The sequence below is a fragment of the Teleopsis dalmanni genome, chromosome 2, assembly GCF_002237135.1.
Source record: "Teleopsis dalmanni isolate 2A chromosome 2, ASM223713v2, whole genome shotgun sequence".
NCBI lineage: Eukaryota > Metazoa > Arthropoda > Insecta > Diptera > Diopsidae > Teleopsis > Teleopsis dalmanni.
In genome coordinates, this window is record NC_051847.1 from 139,932,427 (window position 1) to 139,956,879 (window position 24,453).

At 25.8% G+C, this 24,453-nt stretch overlaps 1 protein-coding gene and 1 long non-coding RNA gene across 3 annotated transcripts in view; one reads left to right on the top strand and one right to left on the bottom strand.

The window, feature by feature from the left end:
• Positions 1-24,453, top strand: part of LOC119681651 (RNA-binding protein Musashi homolog Rbp6) — a 313,072-nt gene that overhangs the window by 22,610 nt on the left and 266,009 nt on the right. The window lies entirely within an intron of this gene.
• On the bottom strand, positions 1,397-2,274 carry LOC119681654. The gene is made up of 4 exons (XR_005252527.1): positions 2,187-2,274; positions 1,984-2,091; positions 1,722-1,928; positions 1,397-1,661 (listed from the first exon to the last, which is right to left on the bottom strand). It is a non-coding gene; the product is annotated as an uncharacterized LOC119681654 (long non-coding RNA).

Sequence of the window (24,453 nt, forward strand, 5' to 3'; positions counted from 1 at the left end):
CTTATCTACTATAAGGTTCAGAATGGCACGCTGAACGAACTCGCCTGTATTTAGTAGATTTCACGGCATGAAAGATATTAATCATATGCAGCAAAGCAAGTACAAAAATAAATTAAAACACTAGAAAATTAGAAAATTTCAACATGTCTTCAACTACTCCTCACCTCCAGTTTTGTAATAATCATACTGAAATGCGTATCTTTTGTATGTGAAGTACTTCAACACTGGCGGTTGTTGATTTAAGCAGATTTTTTCTTTATTATTTTATTTTAACAAAAATGTTATTTGTCTTTAGAGTTCATAAAGGCTTATATTATTTACTCATGTACTTACTCATGTATGTGTGTATATATATGTACTTACAATGTTGTCTGCTATATATATCACAAAACTGTGAATAATGATTAATTGGGTTCGTCATACTGCAAAAGAAAAAAGATAATGATACGAAGAGCTGCGACAATGTGCCTATCCCCAATACTTCATGTAATTGTAAGATTTTGTGGTGTCATAATTCCAAAGACTGGCAATTAGCGATTGAGTATTAGCGATAGAGTGAGTTTGTTTTGTAGTGCGGATGGTTCACAATATATACCATACTTCAATAATTTAAGACAGTTATGTAGTTACATCGAAATATGTAGTTACATCAAAATATGTAGTTATATTGAAATATAAACAATACTTTAATTTTATTTATAAAAACCAAAAAATATTCTATTTATTTACAATCCATTGCTCTTATCTACACAAATATGTAATAAATACATTTTATAAAAGGCATATTAATTAATTTGCTTCATTATATTTATATAATATATAAATAATAATTATAATTATATAATTATAAGTTAAAGTGCTTCATTAAGCCCGATAAATATACTTTGCTTAGGTTATAGTTCTTATCTCTTAATAAAAATATCAACAGAACCACATTTAGTGGGTTTATGTGGTTGCTCACTTTAAAAATATTTCGAACTATAATTTAAAATCACATTTCTCATATAAGATCTTTATGGATACATACTATAACGTGAGTTCATATATTGTAAATTTAATATACACAGTATATATATGCGTAATATTGCGTAGGAAATATATAGATTTTAATGAACACACTTATTGGTCACAAACTAGGTATCGGGAATAAAAGTCTGTGCAATTAAGTTAGGTTTTTGGCTTGAAATCGTGGCAGTATTCTTACATTAGACTTATCATCTTTCTTCTACAATTAGATTACATATATTCTTTAGGGTTGCCAAACATTTGAATTTAATTAAACTAAAGTCTATTACAGCTATAATTTTTAAGTGATATGTTGTTGGTAATTTTGGCGATTTTAATAAAATAAAATCATATAAAATCATTTAAAACAGTATGTATTTGTTAAATTAAATAAATAAAGAATGAATTTTGTACTGTATTTGTTTCGTTCGATTATCCCACTCTACTTTGTCTACAACACCAAGTTATTGCTAATAGGGATCAGTAAATCGTTAAAGAATTTTCTTGTTCTTGTAGTCATAAAAATAGAGAAGCAAATAAGTTTTTCTCAGAAATAGTGATGTAATATACTTTAGATATGTAGTCCAAAAACACTATATTGCCTTAAGATTGCTTATAGATATATTCGTCTCTTTTTTGCAATTTATCAGTTATTCCTATTGGGAAAAAAATTAATATATATAACGGTACATCTTGTTGCTCTATATTAAGCTCACCACTGTTTAAGGATTTTTGTGGTCCTTGCAATTGTAATGGGTTCTTCAGATTATAAATTACAAACTATCTATTTGTCGTCAAAGTGTATGTCAGAGTGGTTCAGGTATAATATTGGATTGAAAAATTTATTAAATTAATTTGTTTTTTATTTGAAAAAGAAATCATTTTCTGAACAACAAAGTAGCTGTGCCTCTTAGTCTCTCTTGCTATAATAAATTTTTATATATCTATGAAAATGAATTCAACTTTTTTAATACTCACTAATAAGTTGTTTATTTCAGCATACATTTCTGTTGAAGTTTGTAATCTAACAAAGAAATCTGTTTCTTTTATGTATATTGCGTATTCCAAGAAATAAATGTAACAATCCTATAAATAAATATCGTAATACAATATAAGTTAATTTAATGATATTTTCACGATTAATGATGTTAAGTTGGTATAGTTTTAATCAGTTTTCTGACCTGTTAAAAATCACACATTACAGTTTTTCTCTTGCGTCAAAATATACTGAACTATCAATATATACAATAACTGAAATTTGAACTATACTGATAATTTTGATAGTTTTTTTTATTGACAATTCTCATAGATAAACTTCGCTAGTAAACTCGATTAATAATTTTTTTTTTGTATTTCATTTCATAAATCCGGATAAGAGGTATGAGAATATTGTATAAGGGTTGATTGGTCGCTTTCAGTAGCAGGGCATTAAATAACTTCCATGTACCTCAGTTAAGGATTTTCCTCCATCTTGCTACATTCCTCTCAAGAACTCCTAAGATAGAAGAATATAGACTAAATCCAACCCGTCGAATTTAGATTGTTTAATAGGTCTTTCATCTTTACTGATGAAGAGTTTGTTGAACTGTCAAACAAGTACCTTCCTAAAACCTATATTTTCTAGACGCCAAAGCCGTGCGTCAGTGTTTTATGGTTCCCATGTAATAAGGGTACTGTGTCAGCAGCAGTTTTTTGCTGCTAAGTGTAAAAATTTATTTATACACTATAATTAATACCATTAATTTAAAGTTCTAAAAAAGAAGTATGGAAAAAATATGTGTTGCAATAACATTATAATCGTTTTACAGTTTACATACTCGAATATCAGATTAAACTTAAAAAAAAAAACTATAAAGACGGTGACGCTAGTATAGTGAAGATAAATCTTTAGAATTGTCTCTGTACAGATTTGTCATGATTTTAAAACAAATAAAATATGTGTGAAACATATATAGCATATTAAAAAAAAAATAAATAATAATTTAAAATTAATCAGATTTGTAGTCTTCTTAATGTCAAACAGGCGCCAAGTTGAAACACTGTTTTGAAATTGATGTCCAAACCAAAACTAATTAGTGTTTCGGTTTAAATATTTCAGTGTTGAGTCTGAATCAGATGAGTAGATACATATTAACGAATTATGGAAATCTACAACGACGTATATGTGTGTATATGAAGCTGTTTAGGCAGTGATGATTCAATTATGCATAATTAAAAATTATAAACAAATTAAGAGTATGCATTTAATAAATATTTAATTATTAATTAGTCCACAAAGCCCTTAGGAAAATTATAAGCGCGCTTATTGACTTAAATAAACTGTAGGAAATAAAGTGCATAAAATATGAAAATATAATAAAAATTATAAAAAGATTTTGAACTCATATTTCTATAAAAAGATTGCCAAAAATATATTTATGAATATGAGAGACGGTATGGTATCTCTTAGGCACAATTGCCAAAATAATTAAACAAACAATTTAAACTAATTAGTTTTTGTTTGTTGTTGTTTTTACTTATTTTGTCTTGCTGTATGCTCTGTCGTTATGGTACAGTGGTGTGTAAATCTGTTTGACTTACTTTGGTTCGTTGTTTATTAAGTTGAGGGTGGAAGATACTTGAGAAAATTTGTGTAGCTTTATTTCAATTTTTTTTGTTCATAAGAATTATGTTGAAATCATGACGAAATTAGCCAGATTCATTTTTGCTTGAAATATAGATATAAACACAATATATAATTAGTATCATAATATATGTATATATAAACTAAATTGCCCTTTCGTGGTAAGCGTTTTGAGTCGATTGAATCGGTAAAAGAGAATTCGCTAAAGGAACTAAAAGCCATACCTTCATGGGCCTACGAAAAGTGTATGGAAGATTGGCATATGTGTATCGCTTCAGAAGGAGCATATTTTGAAGGAGATGAAATAAATTTGGAATAAAATTTAAATTTGTATGTTTTATTTACAAAATCCGAGTACTTTTTGAGCAGAAGGTATTATTACATTATTATTCGATGAAATGAAGTAGGAGATGCTTTCCTAAAATAAAATTGCAGGAAGATACCCTATTACCAAAAAAAAGATCCATCAATTTCAAAAGTATAATATATATGTCAATTGTTCATATACTTCCATATCGGTTTCATGGCAGACAATGACATTTTATCAAAAACGTATTTTCGTGATAATCGATTCGATATAGAGGCGTCTTCAGGCTGCGTACCTGGATATTCACACTATTCAAAGAAATAAAAAAAAAGGTGCAGAATAAAGTAAAAAACAAATAGTCGTATCCAATATAGTTACCCAAAATCCTATCCTTATATCCAAAAAGACAAGGCTGCAAAAGGATTTCAAATTATTGTTATATATAATTTAGTTAAACTTTTTTAATTAACAAAATAATACAGACAAATTGTTAAATTACTTGCAAACTTCAACAGGAGTTGAGAATAAAAAACTTCTAAGCTTTTGCAGGGTCTGTTATGGAAATGTGATAAATGATATATATGTTATAGCTACAATTCGTATTAAATAAGACACTAAAAGATGCTAAAATATGTATGTGGAGTGAAATTATTTTTTCTATTGAGTGCATTGTAGAAGTGCAATAAAAATGTTTTAGTGCTTTTTTAAGTTATAAATGTAATTTTATGAATCACAACAAATACTAGTTTGATGACTGATATATAAATGATTTTTTAAACATGTTATATTGTGATATATACTTTGTTCACGAGTATTTTGTTTCATATATTTTAACTAAATAGAACTAAACTTGGGTGGGAATAGGTATGGGTTCCAAGTCACATCCGTGTTCTAATTTGTAAATATTCTTTATTTACAGTTAATGTAGTAATATCAGCACTTTTTGTAGGTCTTATTAACTACAGATAAAAACTGTCATGGGTTTAATTTTATAAATGTTTGGCATTGAAGATACCAGACCAGACCTCTTATATTTTTTGTTTTATTACACTTTATTATTTTAGTACATGTTGCTCCTATTGTTTTTTGTTGCTCTTATTATTTTTTATTTTTTTAATAATTTTTTTTTTCTCTTTTGAATATACTTTTTATTTTTAAATAATTTATTGTTTTAATAATTATTATGTTTTTTAACGGGTTAATTGGTAAATAGTTAAATAACACACTTTTTCATTTTAATATTATATAATACCCTGATTATGACTATAGAATATAGTCGAAATATCGTTTCCACTTAAGTCATATAAAAAAACAAACATTTTATTAAAAAGTGTATTATTTAACTGTTAACCAATTAGTGAAAATTAGTAATTGTTTTTTTTTTTAATATTATTTTTTTTTATATTTTTTGTTTTATGCCATTTATTTTATTTTTTTTTCAATTTTTTTTTTATAATTTTTAGTTTTTTTTCAAAATTTTTTTGTATTTCAGAATTTTTTTTTCTTCAAATTTTATATTTTTTTTTTAATTTTCTAATTTTTAATTTTTTTTTTCAAATTTTCTATTTTTTTTTAATTTTCTAATTTTTAATTTTTTTAATTTTCATTAAACATTTTGGTATAATTTTTTTTACTTTCATTAACTAATTTAGTTGTTCGTAAATTTTTATTATAGTTGATATATATTATATTTTATTTGAACATTTTTTAATTATTTCATTCAACTATTCAAATTGCAAAATAATATAAAATATACAATAAATAAAAAATAAATAAATAATCTTCATATTATGCAAACATTTTGTTGACTATCTGTATATTATATATCTGAAAGTGAAAATAAATTTACTACAACATGTTTTTATGGAGGAAAGTAAAATTTCAATTTAACGCAGTGGCCTTAATTTGCATACACGCCATAAATTGCTTCACTGCCATAAAAATTAAAGCACAATAATTTTCTTAGTGTAATTTTAACTTGATGTGATATTTATTTCGTTTAATGGCAACGAACATTTCGTCATCTTTTAAATCATTAAAATCTGCTTACTGCTTGCTCCAGTCATTGTAGTACGTTGAGCACTGCGGCCTTACCTTTTGTTTGCTCTTGGAGGATGGATGCATTGTAAGTTGGTATCGTCAATGCTTGTCCACTTTTTATCTGCAGTTTTCATCCTGTGGGTGTAATCGTACAATTTACCATAATACGAGAATGTTGGTTGGTTGGTTAAGTTGGTTTGGGTTTGGGTTTGGGTTCGTTTTGCAGGAATGCCTCGAATATGCTCTGTGGTGTACGAAGTCTTTATGGAAATATCAGTTTGTTTCAATATTATTTTTGCACTTCATTTCATTTAAAGGCATTGTATTGTGATGAATATTATTGCTTCTTCTCATTTGCTTTTTTTATTTTAGTTTCATTCATTTCTACGTAGTTTATTATTCTTAGCAAAAGCGGAGGAAATGTTAAAAAATCATAAAAGAAGGAAAATATCTGTGCAATGTGAGAATATGTCCTGTAGTTATGTACTCGTATGTGTCCCTACTACTGCATACCTTTTGGAATATATTTTTTACTTTTAGTTTTGTTATATTTTTATGGCAGTCTGAGTGCTGAACTTTTATTTTAAAATATTGTTTTCACTGTCAGTTTCTTTGTCATGCAAAATGAGTGTTTAATGTTTGTCTGTAGGAATATTTCGCTTAAAATGTACTTGTGAAATACATACGTTACTGAATGTATCCATACGACTGTAAATATTTAAATAAATATTTGTAAAAACTAAGAAAAAAGTTCTCTAGAAACAGTTGTTTGTTGGAGATTTTCCTACAAATGCGATTATTGGATATGCCATATCATATATTTTTCCACTGAAATGCATAAGTCAGATTGAAATGTTTTAGTTACTTTTGTTAATTTGCTGTGCTAATTTTAATACCAAACACATTCTAATTTTATTTTATAATTTTTCTATTAAATCTGTATATAAACACATTAAATATGTATGTAATGCAATTTCATTAAGAATTTATTTGGCATTTTTTGGATTTTTTTTCATATTTCGTATATTTAATAAAATATTTTGAAAAGTGTTGAAAGAAATAAATAAAATATGTTCTCATTTACAACGTTTTACCCTTCAAAGAAAAATGTTTCTATATCATTTTCTTTACACTGCGTGCTTATGTAGCACATACCCACACATACATATCTGCATATGCACATATATACGTATTTTGTCGTCACTGTTGCATACATCACTCGGCCCCACTCTTGGATATGCACTTGAACACTAAATGCATACTTCAAAATTCTGCTCCATATTCATCTATGCCATTCAACAAAGTAATTGCAGCCACTGTGTGCAGGCATGCAACATATCTTGTATCTCGTAATACGTCACATGCGCCGCAACTATCTTACGCCGGAATTGTTTTATGTGTTGTGCATATCGCAAAGTGTGTAATCAGCAAATACATAGTATTACATACATATTTTATATATAATCAAAGCTGTTTGTATGTGTTTGTTTTGAACATGCCCACAGTTATAAGATACATTTTTTTGTTTTGCTTTTTCTCACAAGAGTATCTTAAACGCGTATCGCACATACCAAGTATTAAAAGAGTAGCCAGCCTAGCTATAGCATGAAACCGAAACCAAAACAAAAACGAAGCGTTCTTTAATCTTTTTCTGTTAAAGTGTGTATCTTGAAGTTTTATTATTTTCTCTATGCCTTCTAGACAGAATCTCAAGCTAAACGATAAAACGTTGCCATGGGTTGTGGAGGCACTGATGCATTTAGTTGAAAGCGAGCTTAATTGTAAAATGTTTGATTGCGCTCTTTGTGCACTGCTCAGTTGGGCTCTGGAAGAATTTTAAATTTCTGTTTTGTTTGGCTTAAGTGCGATTTACACATATTTTATTTTCTATATTCATGGTATTTGCCATTAAAAATTGCTAAGTATGCAAAATGTGGCGAAAAGTGTCTACAAATTTTATAATTTTGGGTTTTTTTTGTATTTTAATAGTTAAGTAGAAGTTATGGTGTATTTGAAAGTAAAATATACAATATTTTCATTAATCAGTTTATTTTCAGAATGTTTATAATTTATTAGTACAGTCCAGTGGCGTATACAGGATTGTACTATAAGGGGATTATACTGGAAAATATTTTCTTTTAGAGTTGTTTGTAGTTCACTTAATTAGTTCTAATGAGGCCAGGTTTAAACTAGCGATATATAACTAAAGGAAGACAAAATAAGATATATGAATTAATATTGAGCAGTGCAAGGTAGACAGCGATTACGCGCATCTCTCTGCTACTAGCGCATACCGGTCCTCAGAGTTGAAGAGACAGATAGCAAATATTATTTGTTAAACTTTATTTCCAGTTTACTATATTAAATACAATAAGAATAAGCAGAATGGGAGGATGGATGGGTGTAATATAGAAAAAAATATTTTTTGTGGAAGTGTTTTGTAGTAACATTTAATATTACTTTCAATATTGTGATAAAATTTGGTAGTAGTTTAAAATAAATTGTTATTACAACCAATTTGCAATAAGGTTTTTGATAATTACTGGGCTTAGGTCTTTTATTTAACACATAAAATTATAAAAATGTTAAAAATGTCTTTTTAAGAGTAGTAGTTTTATTTATTTCAATATATATATTACTTACTTTACGTATTTATTTGGCGATAATAACCCGTTACCGAGTTTCGGCCTTATGCAGCATGTCTCCGCAGGCGCTTCTGCTGTGTGCGTGCCATCTCCAGTCCCGTACATCAAGTCCAGTGAGTGCTCCCTCAACTTGATTACTCCATCGGATTGACCTTTCAAGTGTGCCGAAATTGTTAAAAAATGTTAAAAAAGGCCTGCACAGAGGCTTATATCCTATGATTTTGAGTTTTTTTCTCTACTTCTATTTTGCTTTTGATATATGTCCTTCGTTGTTATAATATGGTTCTCTAATGATTCTGTGTTGGATCTATGTGCTTCATTTCTATTTCTTTTAAAATTGTGTGCTTGAATTATGTTGTTGCACAAGTACTACTTTTACTCTATTATTCTACTACTACTGTAATTTTTCTCTCTTCAGGGGTCTGTAAACATACTTACTATTTCTTCATTATTTCTTATACTGTTAATTAATATTAAATTAACTTCTGGTTAAGTATTTAATTTTTATTACAGTTTCTTAATGGTAAAACCCCTCCTTAAAACTATAAAAAACTAAATGGCGTTATGATCGTTATTAATTTAAAGCAATATATATAGTCTACCAGGAAACGTCTAGCTAAAGTAATGGATCGTTTAGTTGACCTTATCATGGTCATGTGATAGTCACGATAAAAATATACAGAAACTGCAATGGTTCGTTTTGCGGTTTTGAAAAAGCAGTTGATCACACTTCAAATGGATACTAAAGAAAGAGTGTAAAATTGCAAAAGAAATAAAATAAAATGAAATAAATATGTTGGCGTTTATGGTTGCCTTAAATATGTCAGTCGACAGTTGCATGCAATAAAACTGGCGACCTTTTTACCTTACTTTGGTAATAAATAAATGTGCACAAATACATATATTGCTTTCATACATATAAATGCTTTCATATATGCAACTACATATATTTATACACATAAAGTCACTTTATATATGCACATTTATAATTGCAGCAACTGTCGTACGTAAACAAGTGTCAATAGATCTTTAAGATACTTTTACTGGCTAGCAGCGTTTGTGCTTTTGAACTGCTACTAAAATGTTTAATTTATAATCTGAGCTTTTTTTTTCTGTTGGTCTGCTTATAGAAAATATAAATAAAAATTGTGCCTATGTAAAAAAGGAACTATATTATGAAACTATTTTTGAATAAAAAGTTACAGACAGTATGAATTGACAAACTAACAGCAGAGGCCACCAACTTTTCTAAAGGAAATTAATATTTTTTTAAAAAATTTTTTATTTAAGCTTCAAATACGAGTATGAAACTTTCTGTTAAACTTGGCCAGCATATTTTTTTTCTGACTTCTTTCTAACAAAGTTTTCATATTATTTTCCATTTTTTGCTTGTCATTGTTAACACTTTATTTCCTTATTGTACTTAGATTTTTTATTATAACGAAAAGATATTTTTTTCCTAAATTTTCTTTTTCTTAACCGAAATGATATAGTTTTTATATACATTTTTCCTAACAAAAGTTCAAGTTTCTGTGCATAACTAACAAAGCGTAAAATATCTAAGCTTCAAAATTTTTTTTTATAAAAAAAGATTAGTTCTAAGTTCAAATTTAGGAACAACAAAAGCAAATAATTTCAAATAATTAAATTTTTTTATATAAATTTATTTTATATGCCCTCAGCTTACAACTTGAATTTTATAGTCAAATATTACAAAAGTTCAAAAAATATAATGGAAAAAAATTGGTAGCAGATACAAAAATCCAACAAATACTTGTATAATAAAAAAATCATAGCAACGATATACAACAATGTATAATAATCGTACAAAAATCTACAACAATCTACAGCAATGACAACAACAATTCAGCAACTAAGCAACGTCCGACCGACAAAAAATCTTACTGGCATTGTTACCGGGTTAATGAACTAAATGTGTAATGGGCCAAATTACTTCATATACAATTATTACGGCTGGCGTTTTATGGTCACAGCCTCCGAAATAAGTCAAGTAATATTTTCTTTTCTTTTCCTTTTTCTTTTTTCTTGTTAATTTTTATACTTTATCCTCTATTTTTTAGACCTTTTTTCTTTTTAAATATGTTCTCAACTCGTTTTTACTGAAGCATTTACACTGCTTTTTCAATGTACTCGTACCTCGAACTGAACAATTAAAGCCACAATTTAAAGTAATTGATGTGGGTTTTTGTCGCAAATGTTGTCATTTCTCTCATTTAAGATGAATTTAACTTTATTTATATAATTTCTGTCCATTCACTTTGTTGCTGTTTAATTAAAAATGTTGTTATGTGGGTTCATACTCAGATCTGTAGAAGGCTTTTAAATCGTTTTGTGTTTCTTTAGAAATTTTCTACCGACAACTTTGGATTTGCGGGTGTTACCCTAAGTAGCACTTTATAAGCACCTTTTAAGGTCATGGCTGTAAAGTAAAAGATAAATTTTATAAGAAGATTAAAATAGGTCAAGTGGTTGAGTATGTGGACTGTGAAGATTATTTGAAAATATGTGCAATGCTTAGAAAATGGGAAACAGAACACCTAAAGCAAGTATATAATACTTGCCATTTAAGTAAAAAATGATCTTAGAATTTTTATACATAATGGGTAAAGCAAATCAAACTATCAATTATAAGGACTTGAGTGTTTATTAAGTGAGACTAAAAAAAATTGCAGAAAAGAGTTACAGTAGTTGATATAAAAGAGGGGTTGGTAATGTAATCAAAATAAAACATTATGTTTTCAATAAAAGTAAATAGTAATTTAAAATATGTAGACATTGTCGATATTATGTTAAAAAGACTAAACTCTGAAGCAGAAGCCGTCAGTAGCATCCACGTTGAGTTTGTAAGCTGCTAACAAAGAGTCTTAAAGCAGATATTATAACTTACCATTTAAGCATATAAAAGGTCAGTGTTTTAAAGTAAATAATAATTTAAATTATGTCGATATTGTCGATTTTATGTTAAGAAGACTAAACACTGAAGTCCTCTTAACATATTCTCTAAAACTATAATAAAGGATATTTATTATGTTAAAAAAAACAAAGATCATTTATGAGTTCAGAATAAACCATACTGAGTTTGTAGGTTGCTAAAAAAGAGTCTTAAATGAGGTGTTATAAGTAACCATTTAAGCATATTAACGGTTAGTGTTTTAAAGTAAATAATAATCATGTAAAATGTTTAAATAAGTCAATTGATAAAATCAAAGTTAAAGATTTTAATCAAGAATGTGTATTATCTTACAAAAATGGGGAAGCATATATGATATTATACATTCGAGACAACTTGGTGAGTTTGTAGGAAGCGAATAAAGAAACAAATACATTTCAAAACTAAATAAATCGATTATAAATTCGGAAAAAATTTTTGCAATATTAAGCTTGTGCACAAGGTAATAAGGTATGCTTAGGTATAACTTTAGGTATAAAAGTATATATAGCACAAATAATATTCAACTCTACATTGTGACTATTATAGTCCTATTATATGATATATACGACTAGTAGCTGTAGCTTTGCATTATTTGTGTAAAAAGAATTATATACTCGTATTTATAAATGCTTTCTTTTACCTAAAACGAGGGATTTTCAATTTAGGTTATAGTGAATCATATATAGAGATTAACGCGGGTGAATGCGATAAGTGTGAAAAAAAATTCATAGCTGCAGTTATCTTAATGATACAATACACTAGAGTTTAATTAGCCATTGTTTTTTAATTTTTTTTGTGGTACGCTTCATCTTAAAAAAACACAATGGCCCCCTTATTGAATGGTTTGGAGAAACAGATGAGTTGAATATTTATCCCTTGTTAAAAGACTAAAGAGAAACTGCATCCTACACCTTTTCTAAAAACAGTTTATTATGAGTTTGTAAAGATCATAAATGACAAGATTATTTAGTCACTGTTATTCGAACTATATTAATTTAAGTGTAATTTGAGAAGCACTTGTGGTGTAGGTTGTCGTCTCCCCAAACAGTTATTTTACGATTATTGTATACACGATAATGGTGAATGTTGCTATTTAGAATCATGTTCGTACTTTGAAAGCCTACGTATTTTTAATTTTTTTTAATGCTACTACAGTTGTAAACGGGTAGTTCCGGAACGTGCCTGAAATCAACCAAAGGTAGAGCTTTGTTTTATGGTAACATATAACACCAAAGTTGCATATATCACATTTCTGTAAAAGATGAATTTCTATCCTATGAGATTTTAAATATGGAGGAGATATTGTTAATATAATAATATACTAAGGCATGTTTTAAATGTTTTATATGTAGAATTTTGCTTAAAGAGTTAGTAATCATGGTCGTGAATTAATTTTAAGTTCTTTTATTGAAAATGAAATACCAGTATAGCTCAGTTACTCTCTTAATGGATGTAATGATGGTTGTTTGGGTTATTCGTTGCAGCATATTAATAAAATCAGTGTTGAATAGATCGTCTCTAATCTATATATACTCCTCATTGTTTTGTTAGTATGTCTTGTGGTTAAAAATTGATGTTTGGATTGTGAGAAATTATTTTGCAAAAATTTCTTAATAATTTAAAAATTTTATAGCTTGATAGTTTTTATAATAATTTATTTGTAAACAATTTAACACCAACAATATTATTCATTCATTAATATTGAACATAGAACTTGTGTTGGCAATTATTGCTTTCGGTGCGGTCTTATATCTAAAAGATTCTGCAGAAGCTCATCATTGTATTCAATGAATACCTAATAAACTTGCTTGAAAATGCAATTTAAATTTTTTTTTTTATTTAAATTTTCATAAATTTGATATTAACGCCTGTGTAAGTATGGCATAGTCAATCAAAATTCTGCCATAAAACTATATAAAATAATTTAAAAAATATTTTCTAGTGCTCGTAGGTTGACTGATTGCATTCCATAGAAAATACAGATATACATAAGTTTTGGTTTGCATGTAGATTTTTGTATTTATAGTTTTCTTATTACTTAATTAAAATCACATCAATTCAAATCTTAAGAATTAATATTTTTAATTACACAAAGTCATTTTAAATAATTCAAAGAAATATGTTTTTGATAAAACATCAAAGGCAAATTTAATTAAGAAATTTTAATAACTTTAATAATATGAATAAATAGGAGCAGACCACTTATATTCAGTAATTACAATACAATTTTTATATGTTTTTATTAATTGTGATCTAGATTCAATGCAAAGAGTATTTTGTAATCTGTTTTATAATATAAATTGAGAAAAATTATTTGTCGGAAATGGTGTTGCCAAAAAATTTATGGATTTATTCTTATTTCTTGAAATAAATGTAGTTATTGTTATGATATTTATTATACTTGTAATTAAAAGTCATGTAATATTGATGGAAATTTCGGAAATTTTACTGTAAGAATTTTAACCCGCTTAAGCCATTTATAGAAATAAATAATGGAAATCAGTCCAGTAATGCAGGATAAAAATAGTAGTTATTTTGGCGAGGAAATAGGGTAACTGTGAGAATCATTGGGAAATTTATTATATGTGGACGTTGTGATGCGGACCACGAAAAGGCAATTTTTAAGGGGAATGACAAAAGGAACTGATTGTACTTCATTAAAATAGTGCAAGAGGTATTGGAGGAGTTTGCATCTTTTAGCTGAGATCAAATTTATATGGATGGTTCCTCTCCGATGAAGCCGGGTGACGTGCCAAGACGCGAATGAAAATATATTTTCATCAATACGAGTAATTTTTCTCTTGGCGTACCTACCTCTGGACATACTAAGTCATTTGATTAAAATCAATTCAAACGTATATAGAGTCTAACCTCATCTGTTTAGTTCCAAGTCGGTAGTGAAAATGTTAAACTGAATTATACTTAAAAAATTTATTTCATAATGTGGTTTCAATTTATAAATAATTTCTTTTTGAAATGTTCTATAAATAAAATATTTTAGAGTTTGTTATTTAATAAGATAATATTTATTAATCTACGTAAAAAATCATGGCCTCGTTTACAAATTGTTTGGTGCAACTATTAAAAATTGCACTTTCAATAAAATATATATTAAAATATGATTGTTTATCTAATATCAGCTCGGAAAATTCAATTGGTTCAGTTCTTAAAATGAATAAGAATCTTAAATTAATTTAGTAATTATTATTGTTTTTAATTTTGAATTGGATAATAATTATTATGTACTTATCAGATTATAAGTTTTAATTTTTATGATTTTTATTTTATTAAAAGTGCGATTACAGTTATATTTAAAACATGAATAAATAATATCACTAATCTTTACTTTAATTCTTTTATTATAATTTCAGGTAAATGGCTATTTTATTTGCAAATACCATAGCTTGTAAGGAACTTTCAAGATAATTACTATATAAAGTCAGTATACATTTAATAAAATTGCTTATTTATGAAAATATAAATAAAGTACTATTATTATTCTATCTAAATTTTATGACATAATTTCATAAAAATATTAATTTCTTTTTTATTAATTTTATTATTTTTTAAAAAGGATTTATTTTTTATATTTACTTATAACACATATAAACAATATATATATTTTTTTGTTTATATTTCTTTTTTCATTCTTAGAATTATTGTTGTCTTAAAATATTTCACCAAAAAGCAGACAGAATATCAATACTCATAAATTAATAATGCAGATACAGATAAATCGTACGTTATTCATCAAAAGTGGATACCGTTTTTACACAGAAATTCAGAATAACAGCAGTAAAGTTTTGTTTATGTTTTTTTTTTCAAAAACGGTGTTCTTCAAGAATTATAAGGAAAAAAGATATAAGAAAACTAATTCGTATGAGCTAGTGACGGGAAGTTATAAATTCGTGTAGAGATATGAAGTATATCTTTGTGTCATGTAAACGTTATGTATGTACTTAGTTATATCTTCAAAAGATATTTTTATATTTTCTTATTGACTCTGTTGTTGCTTTGACACAAAACTCAATCAATTGATTTGATTGTAGCAATTTATTTCTACAATATTTGTAATATTTTCAACATTGTCTCCTTCTATTGCCTATGCTGCTTGCATGTCCAAAACATTAAACGACAGCTATATTATATTATAGATAAAGTGGGCAAATTAGGCAATAGCACTAAAAAAAAGATAGTAAAGATTTAGTAAAAAGATTAGCTTAAAAACTTCTTCATTAAAAAATGAATTGTTTAAAATTAGAAATAAAAATTTCTGCGCTATTACTTTTCTATTCGAAAAACAGTAGATTTATTGTTATGGGATTAAAAAATTTTAATTAAAAAATATTAGGACAGACATGAAAAAATAAATAAATAGAAAAAGTATAAAAAAAATATATTAATCAAAAATAAATTGTTATTAAATTACATAAATAAGCTTAAAAATTAAATTAATTAATATTACCTAATAAATTGAATTATATTAATTGATAAATTAAATTGATTAATAATTAATATACTTGATATATACTTAGTAAGAATTAAAATTAAACAAATTATGAAATATAATTAACAATTATAATCAAAATATCAAAACACCTATATACAAAAAAATGAAATTAAATTATTAGAATAATAAAATAATAATAATTAAAAATTAATTATTTAATAATAAACAATAAATAAATTATTAAATATTATTTAATTAAAATTAAGATATTAAAAAAATATGAATACAAACAAAAAGTAATTAAATTATTAAAAATATTATAGAATATATTAAAAAATATTAAATATATGTAACCGGATATAATATATGTAAAAAACATTATTGAATTATTGAAATTTAAAAAAAAATTAAATTACTAAATATATAAATAAATGTTAAAAATTATGAAATGTGGTACACAAAAAAACTGTAATTCAATTATTAAAATCTACAAAATAATAAAAATTAAAAGGTGTCAATAAACAAAAATTTTATAAAATACAATAAATGCTGATAAATAAAAATATTAAAAAAAAAAATATATATATTTAAGTATATTATGTCATAAAAAATTCTTTTTTAAATAAATGTACAATACTTACAGACAAAATAAAAAAAAAATTATGAAATACAATAAAAAATATGTGCACAAAAAAAAATGATTAAATTATTAGTAATTTTGATTTTTAGTGTATTAAAAATAGATATGTCAAAAAAAATAAATTATAAAATACCATAAATATAAAAAAATATACATCCAAGATTACAAATTAAAAATTACTATATAATAATAAAAATAAATTATAAAATTCAATAAAATATTAAGTATTAAAATTTAAAAATAAAAATATGCTAAAAAATTAAATCTTAATTAAATAATAAGCATTCGTTAATAAGTTGCAGCACAAAAGTTAAACTAAATAAATAAAAATATATCGACTTTTCAAGAAATACTGCAAATAATTAAAAATGATAAATTTTGCTTTTATATATCGAAATTAAATAGTAATATAATTATTAGAATTAAATTTTGTTTTTTAATTATATTCAATAAATTTGTACTAATTAACTGTTATTAAAATATTTTAGAATCATTAAATTAAATGAAAATAATAAACTGTATCAACTCAATATTATGAAAAGTGATGTATCTCACTGTTTCTCACTGTATCGTACTGTATCTCGTTGTATGAAGGCTGTCACTAAATGCTCTTAATAAAATTACATACATACAACTGTTATATATATTTCTCGTTGCAAGTTGTTGGTCTTTTTTTTGTTACATGTAACATGTTCGCTTATTTATCAAACTGTCATAAATATCTAAAAAATGCCAACAAATTAATAATTTTGCTTTGGACTTGGCATTAATTAAATCGAATTGTTTGCCACAATTTCATTCCAATTTTTGTGTCAATATACCATATACGAGTAACAACACTACACATACTCATATGAGATACATGTATCTTGTTGATATGTAGCTTGTATCTTTAAGTTTGTTTTTATACACAATATTATTTCAATATTTTTCTTTAGTTCTGTACTATTTACTTATTATTCTTGAGGTTTTCATACATCACATTTATTATTTCTAAATTTTATGTGGGTAACTTGTGGTGTTTATATTCCTACATATTTTTTTTTCTCCATACTTTTGTGTTCGTTTTTTGATTTTTTCATTATTTTATAATTTTTTACTAATGTCGAGGTTTGCCAAGTACGCCATGTGCTACTTTAGTTCCAATAGTACGTATTTTTTTTTTCTATCTTATATTTTTATATATTTTATTTATATTATATTTCTTTTGTTAGTTTCTGGCGTATTTGTTGAAGTTGAATACTTTTTGAACCACTTAATTGACTGGTTGGTTCTGTTTCTAAATTTTTGATTAAAAATTGATCAGCTTTTAATGTGCAGATCATGATATTTAGAGCAAATTTGCTTATTGACTTAATTAATTATTTACCATTTTAAATTTATATAATTTATAATAAAATTTTGTTTAAAATATGTTGTGAAATTTGATTAAGTATTGTAATAAAAGTTTTAGTGTGTTTAAGAAAGATCACAACTACTTAATGAGTTTTTATGACGATAATTTATTTTATAAAATACAATTAAAAAGTGACAAGTTTTTGGTATAAAATGCACATAGGTAGATAATGAGATAAGGTTCACAATCTTTAGTATTTAATATTTTTTTATTTTGGTTTAATTCAGAAATATATTCGCTCAGTTTCGGCATTCGCTCTTACAGATATATCGATCGATTTTTTAGATTTTCTGTTTAATTTTGAGTGAATATATTCATGGACATTACCAAGAGAATCACTTGAGGTGGTGGATACTCTTTAAAAGCATGACCGAAATAATATTTCATAATAAAAATACTACTTATTAGGTTTTTTAATGGCGGAGGTATTTGTACATTACCACAACATATTGAAATTAGCTATTAAACTAAATTTTTATTGTAAAGTCCTTATTTAGTAATAAAATAAGAATTTATGTTTATAAAGATGACTACCGAAGATAATACAATTTGTGTAAATATAAATAATAAATTGTAGTTTTTATTTAAATGACCAATTTGCCCGTTTCAACATTATTATTTAATTTTTTTAATTTAATAATCTACTTCTTGCTCGTCCTTAAGATTTTTTGATATGTGCTACATACCGCCATTCCCTGACCCACTTACAGTTTGCGTCATCGAATAGGTTTAGTGCATTTGTATAATATCAAATTATTAGTTTTTTGGAATTTTCAAAGTAATTTTTTTGGATTATAATGTTATTATTATTGCCAAAAATATTAGCCGAACATACTCATGTGTATTTATTTATAAAATATAATTTATTAAATATAATTTAATATATTTTTTAGTAAAATTATTTAATCAATTTATTTCTAATATTTATTTCTTTATCCTCAATAATATTTAATAACAATTTAAATTTCGTTTCAAATCTGAGAATAAGTATAAACATTAAATATTTAATTTAATACTAAATACTAAAGTAAAATAGAATTTTAATAATGAAAGCTATTTCGGGGGTTATAAAACGTATGTACTATAATAAAATCTGTGAAAAATACTAAAATAAAATTTTTATACATTAAATATTTAATTTAATACAAAATACTAAAGTAAAATGGAATTTTAATAATATAAACTATTTCGGAGTTATAAAACGTATGCTTTATGTACATTAAAATGTGTGTGAAATTCAACTTTTCCAAAATCCACAAAATAAATAAATTTAAATTGCAAAGATACTTCTATAATTTTATGCTCATTACAAAATCCTATAAAGTTACTTTTATATAATAACTTAGTAAAACTCACAACTACTCTTTGAATGCAGAATTTTTAATTCCAACATAAAATATGCAATAAATTCAATTTTAATCCTTCCCAGTGCGCAGATGAGTACTTAACCACTTCAACAGTACGATACGCCAAAAAAACACTTGCAGTCCAACTATCTCATGAAATAAATAATTTTTTCAAAAAAAAAAAATTCATGACCATTATTGCTTTAAGCATCTCAACGTGGTTTTTGCCGATTGAAAGATTATTTTCCAGTTAATCGTAAACTCAGTCAGCAGGTTTTTTGTATTTCAACTAATTTTGAAATATATTTGCATTTTAAGTTAATTTGTATCTACACACATATATCTCTATGGCTAGACACAAATGTTAGTATCTACGGCTTATTGTGTTGCTGTCAGTTAGAGTTGTCAATCATAAATAAAAGCCGAAAAATAACAATAATAAGTAGTATTTTTTAATAAAAATATCTCATTTTTGGCAGTTGAAATATTTTAAATGCAAAAATATTTTCTTTTGATAAATTATGGGAATATAAAATTTAATAGTGTTGTAATATTAATGTTTATTATGCATTTAATGTGTATATTAATAAATTTGTTAGTTGCTGTATGAAGTGTTAAAATCTTAGAAAATACAACAATTGAAAACATTTAAAATTTAAAATGAAATGAATTAAATCGAAAGCGAAAATGTTTAACAATGCATATCTTTGTTATTAAATATATAAAAATATTTATACAATAAAAAAGCATTTTAAATTTATGTAGGTTTCTAGTAAAATATTTAATGCGAACAAGACATTTTATTAAAGTTAATAACATAAATATAAAAATTATAATAATAAAAAAGAAAAATAAAAAAATAGCAACATGAAAATACAATAATATATATTCATTGGATAAGGTTAAATAATATACTAAGAAAAAATGTAGTTATTTTCTAAGAATTTTCTATGAATTTTCAATTAACAATCAATGAGTATGAATTGTATATGCCACTGGTGATAGCTAGAAGACGCGTTCACTTAGGTCTTCCAAATACAAAACATTGGAAAGACAAAACATACAAGTTGCTCAAAGTCAAGCTCTCCGAAGACTCTTCAAAGTGCCATGATAAATCCGCATGAATGATATACCAAGAGACCTTAGAATAGATCCGGTCAAAAAATACATAAGGGACAGATCCCTGAAGCTATATGCGAAAACCGACAGGTTGCCTTACTTAGCATTATCTAATCTTATAGTAATCACTATCCCCATTGAATAATCACGAACGTTATAAGGAATACACAAATTAATAAGATGGGTGGGTCTCTGCAGAAACCCCCCAGCTATCATAGAGTAAAAGTGGCCAGATACACTAACTCGGAAAAGGCTCAACATAGTAACAAATCATACTTACTGATTAAAATTTAAGATGAAAATAAGTCTAAAACGATTTTGGGCGTGTGATATATATATTTAGAGATGTGTTTTAAAGTTTGTCAGTAATAATAGAGCATATGAGTAACATTTTTCTTAGTCTATTCTAGCAAAGAACTACTAAAATAGTTATTGGATGTAATTCTTTAAAAGACAAACAATTTTAGTATAATATTATTATTTAAATAAAATTTTGTTTTAAATGTGGCAACTAGGTATGAATGATTATATAGTCATTATGGCTATATGCCATCTTCAAAAATTTAGAAATTGTTTTAAATATTTCTCTCAAATGCTTTATTGTGGCAAAGCTAATTACTGATTCCATGTGAGATTAGTAACTGTGAACTGAGAGTTTAATACACCAAACTCGGGTTATCCTGAATATCTTGAGTCTTTTGACTTCTTCGGATTTTATTAATCTCAAACTAAAAAACTAATACCAGATTCCGATTCTGCAGGAAATTTTTAAAAAAATCATGCATTTGTATATTTTGTAAAACAAATCGAATTTAGTTTATGTTTTTTTAGTTTAGGTTTTTTTAGATTATGCTTTTTTAGTTTATGTTTTTTTAGTTTATGTTTTTTTAGTTAATTTTTTTTAGTTAATGTATTATTCAGTTTATTTTTATTTTCGTTTAGAATATTTGTTTTTTTAGTTTAAATTTTTAAATGCAAATTAAGGGCTAAAAGCAAAAAAAGTATCCCGAAAAAAGTATTAACGGGATGCAACTTTAAGCTTGAGATCTCTACAAGGTAGAAGCTAAATATAATTTTTATTGTGTTTACTATTTTGTGTTTAACAAATTTTTATTCTTGAATATTTTTTTTTTGTTTGTATAATATAATTTATAATGTATTTAAAATATCTAAAAATAATAGTAAACAATGTTAGCAATTTTTGAGAAATCAATGCACTTTTTGGTAGTCATAAATTTAATCTTAAGTTCACCTTCACTATACATTCTGACTAATCTTGTATGTACAGCTTAAGTTCATGTAATATAGCTTATAATTAAATTTTATCTTATTCTATTTTAATCCAAGAGATTTATTGAAACAAACAAAAGGTATACAAGCATACGTATATGTGCATATTCAATAAATTTAAACTAAAATAAACAATTGCAATTTATTTTTATCCTAACTATAATGTTTTTTTTCCTATTAATATAACTGTTAATAAGTAAATATTGCTTTTATTGTTTTTAAAACTTCATAAGCCAAGTTTAAATTAAGTATCTCAAAAGTGTCAAATCCACTCATCATGCTTACTTTAAATTCATTTGCGTAAAATATGAAATGTTTGACAATCATTGTGCGCTTTCCGAGTGCGAACCTCAAGTCATTTAACTGTAAATATTTATGATTGTTTTATTTTGTTTAGCCATTTTCTGTTTTTTTTCGTAAATACTTAATTTTTATTATAACAACTTCAACAGTATTCGTTTGCAATTTGTGTGGGAAGCGTAGATATTTACCAATTTAGCATGAAGTTCAGTTATGAAATACGAAATAAAAAAACCAAAACATTTTTGCACAGCAGGAGCGGCACTAATCAATGTTAGTTAACGTGTCAGTGAGTTCAAAATTGGTGTAAAATAATTGCAATAAATCAATAAAAAAGTGCAAAGGTTAAAATACAAATAAAATGACATACTAAATTTAAATATATAATGAGTGCTGAGTTTTTTGAAATATTATTATTACATATTATGATCAAAACTATCATATTTATTAATAGGTGATGGAAGAAGTAAACACCATTTTTTTTGGATTTTAATGTGTGGAAGACATTATTTCAAAATTATAAATTAGAAGTACCATCGACTTTTTATTTATTTTTTTTTTAAATTCGTTTCCTCTGTCTTTTATTTTCTTTTTGTTTGGTATAGGTATAGCATTTTATGCATCCTTATTTGTGTCCCGATATGAAGCGTTTTGAATATACTAATGCTATTAGGTGAAAGCCATACGTGATTTTAAGCAATTAGGTTGGGCCAGGCTATACCGGCTATTCCTAGGCTATCTGCTGCTAGGCTATCTGCTAGGCTATCTGTGTTGCCGTATAATGAAGAAACTCCGGGTTTTAAACCACTAAAAACTTTGGCGAAGTTTAGAATGCTGTTTAGTTGTGGGTCTTGTGATTAATCAAGATCCTCAAGGAAGGGATTATGATCCTTTCTTAAAGGAAGCTGGACATCAAGCAATTAATGTGTAGATATCTTGTGACATTACAATATAATACTCTATATGTTGTAATTTACACATATTTTTACACGGAGACCCCAATTATAAACTATAATACTTTCAAAATGACCACAGAAAGGCAAATGAGACTAACCATTGTTTCCATTTGGTTTTTAATTAATTTAAAAAGGTTTGACAAGTAAAGTTTTCGTTATCTCTGTAAGACGAGCAGTGATATACTAGAAATCTAAATTGTTTTGACTGCTTCTTTATTATGATGACTTCTAGAGAGTCTGTTTGTCGATATACGCCACTATTGAAGATGGTGAAAAAGTACAATTGAAAGCTTGCTAATACTCAAAAGATATACCGTTAATATCTTATGTACTACACTTCTTTATAGGTGAATTTATTGGTCCTCATAAACAGTTTGTACATTAGGGGTTTTATTGAGGTATCGGTTGACAATTAACTAATCCATAAGGTATTTAATATAACTGTCATTTTATGTTCCAAGATAATTCCAAGATAACAACTCCAAACAATTTCTTCAAAGTGATAATATTAAATAAAACAGAAAAATCACATGGAGGTACTACGATGACTTTGTTCGATCGAAATACACTCAGAAGTATAATTGGAAAGCAGGTAATGTTAACATACACAGATCTCGCTGAAACCTGGTATGGTAACACTACAGATTGATACCAACTGCAAAAAAAAGATTATGGTAATCTTTTATGTACATTCCTCTCATTTTAAAATTTAGATTGTTTAAATTGGATTTCTAGATACTCGACTAAATTTTTATAATTTATGTATGTATATACCCAAGTTATTAAAAACCTTTTATAATAATTAAAACAAATACTACATATGTGTGTCTTGGTTTTCACTTAAATAACTTATATTTGTTTAATTTTCAGTTGAAAAATAAACTTGGAATTTTTCCATTTTAATTATAATCGTACTGTGGTCAATTAGTGGAAATAAGAATGTGTAGTCATATTAGTTATTGAATTTAAATTACAGTAAAAAAGTAGTTTATCAATACCTTCGCTCATTTTGTCACTAATTAAAATTTGTAAACTGAATTTAAACTTGATTTTTTTTATTGCAATATAATTAAGTTTAAATATTTATTAAATAATCTTAATTAATGCATCATAACTAGAAATTTATATCTATTAAATACATACATATATAAATGCTAGATTATTGGTAGCTTTCGATATCTGCTAAATTAGACGTTTAAGCTAGTAAAGACGTGTTTCTGACATTTGTGAGGTTGCGGTTATGACGCAAAATGTCAAGTTGTTTACACTTACTAAGCTTTTTTTATATAAAAATATTTAGCTTCAGTATCGCATAAGATATATAATATTATTGATAACTAAATTGACATACAAATGTATTCAATTGGAAACATAAAAAATCAC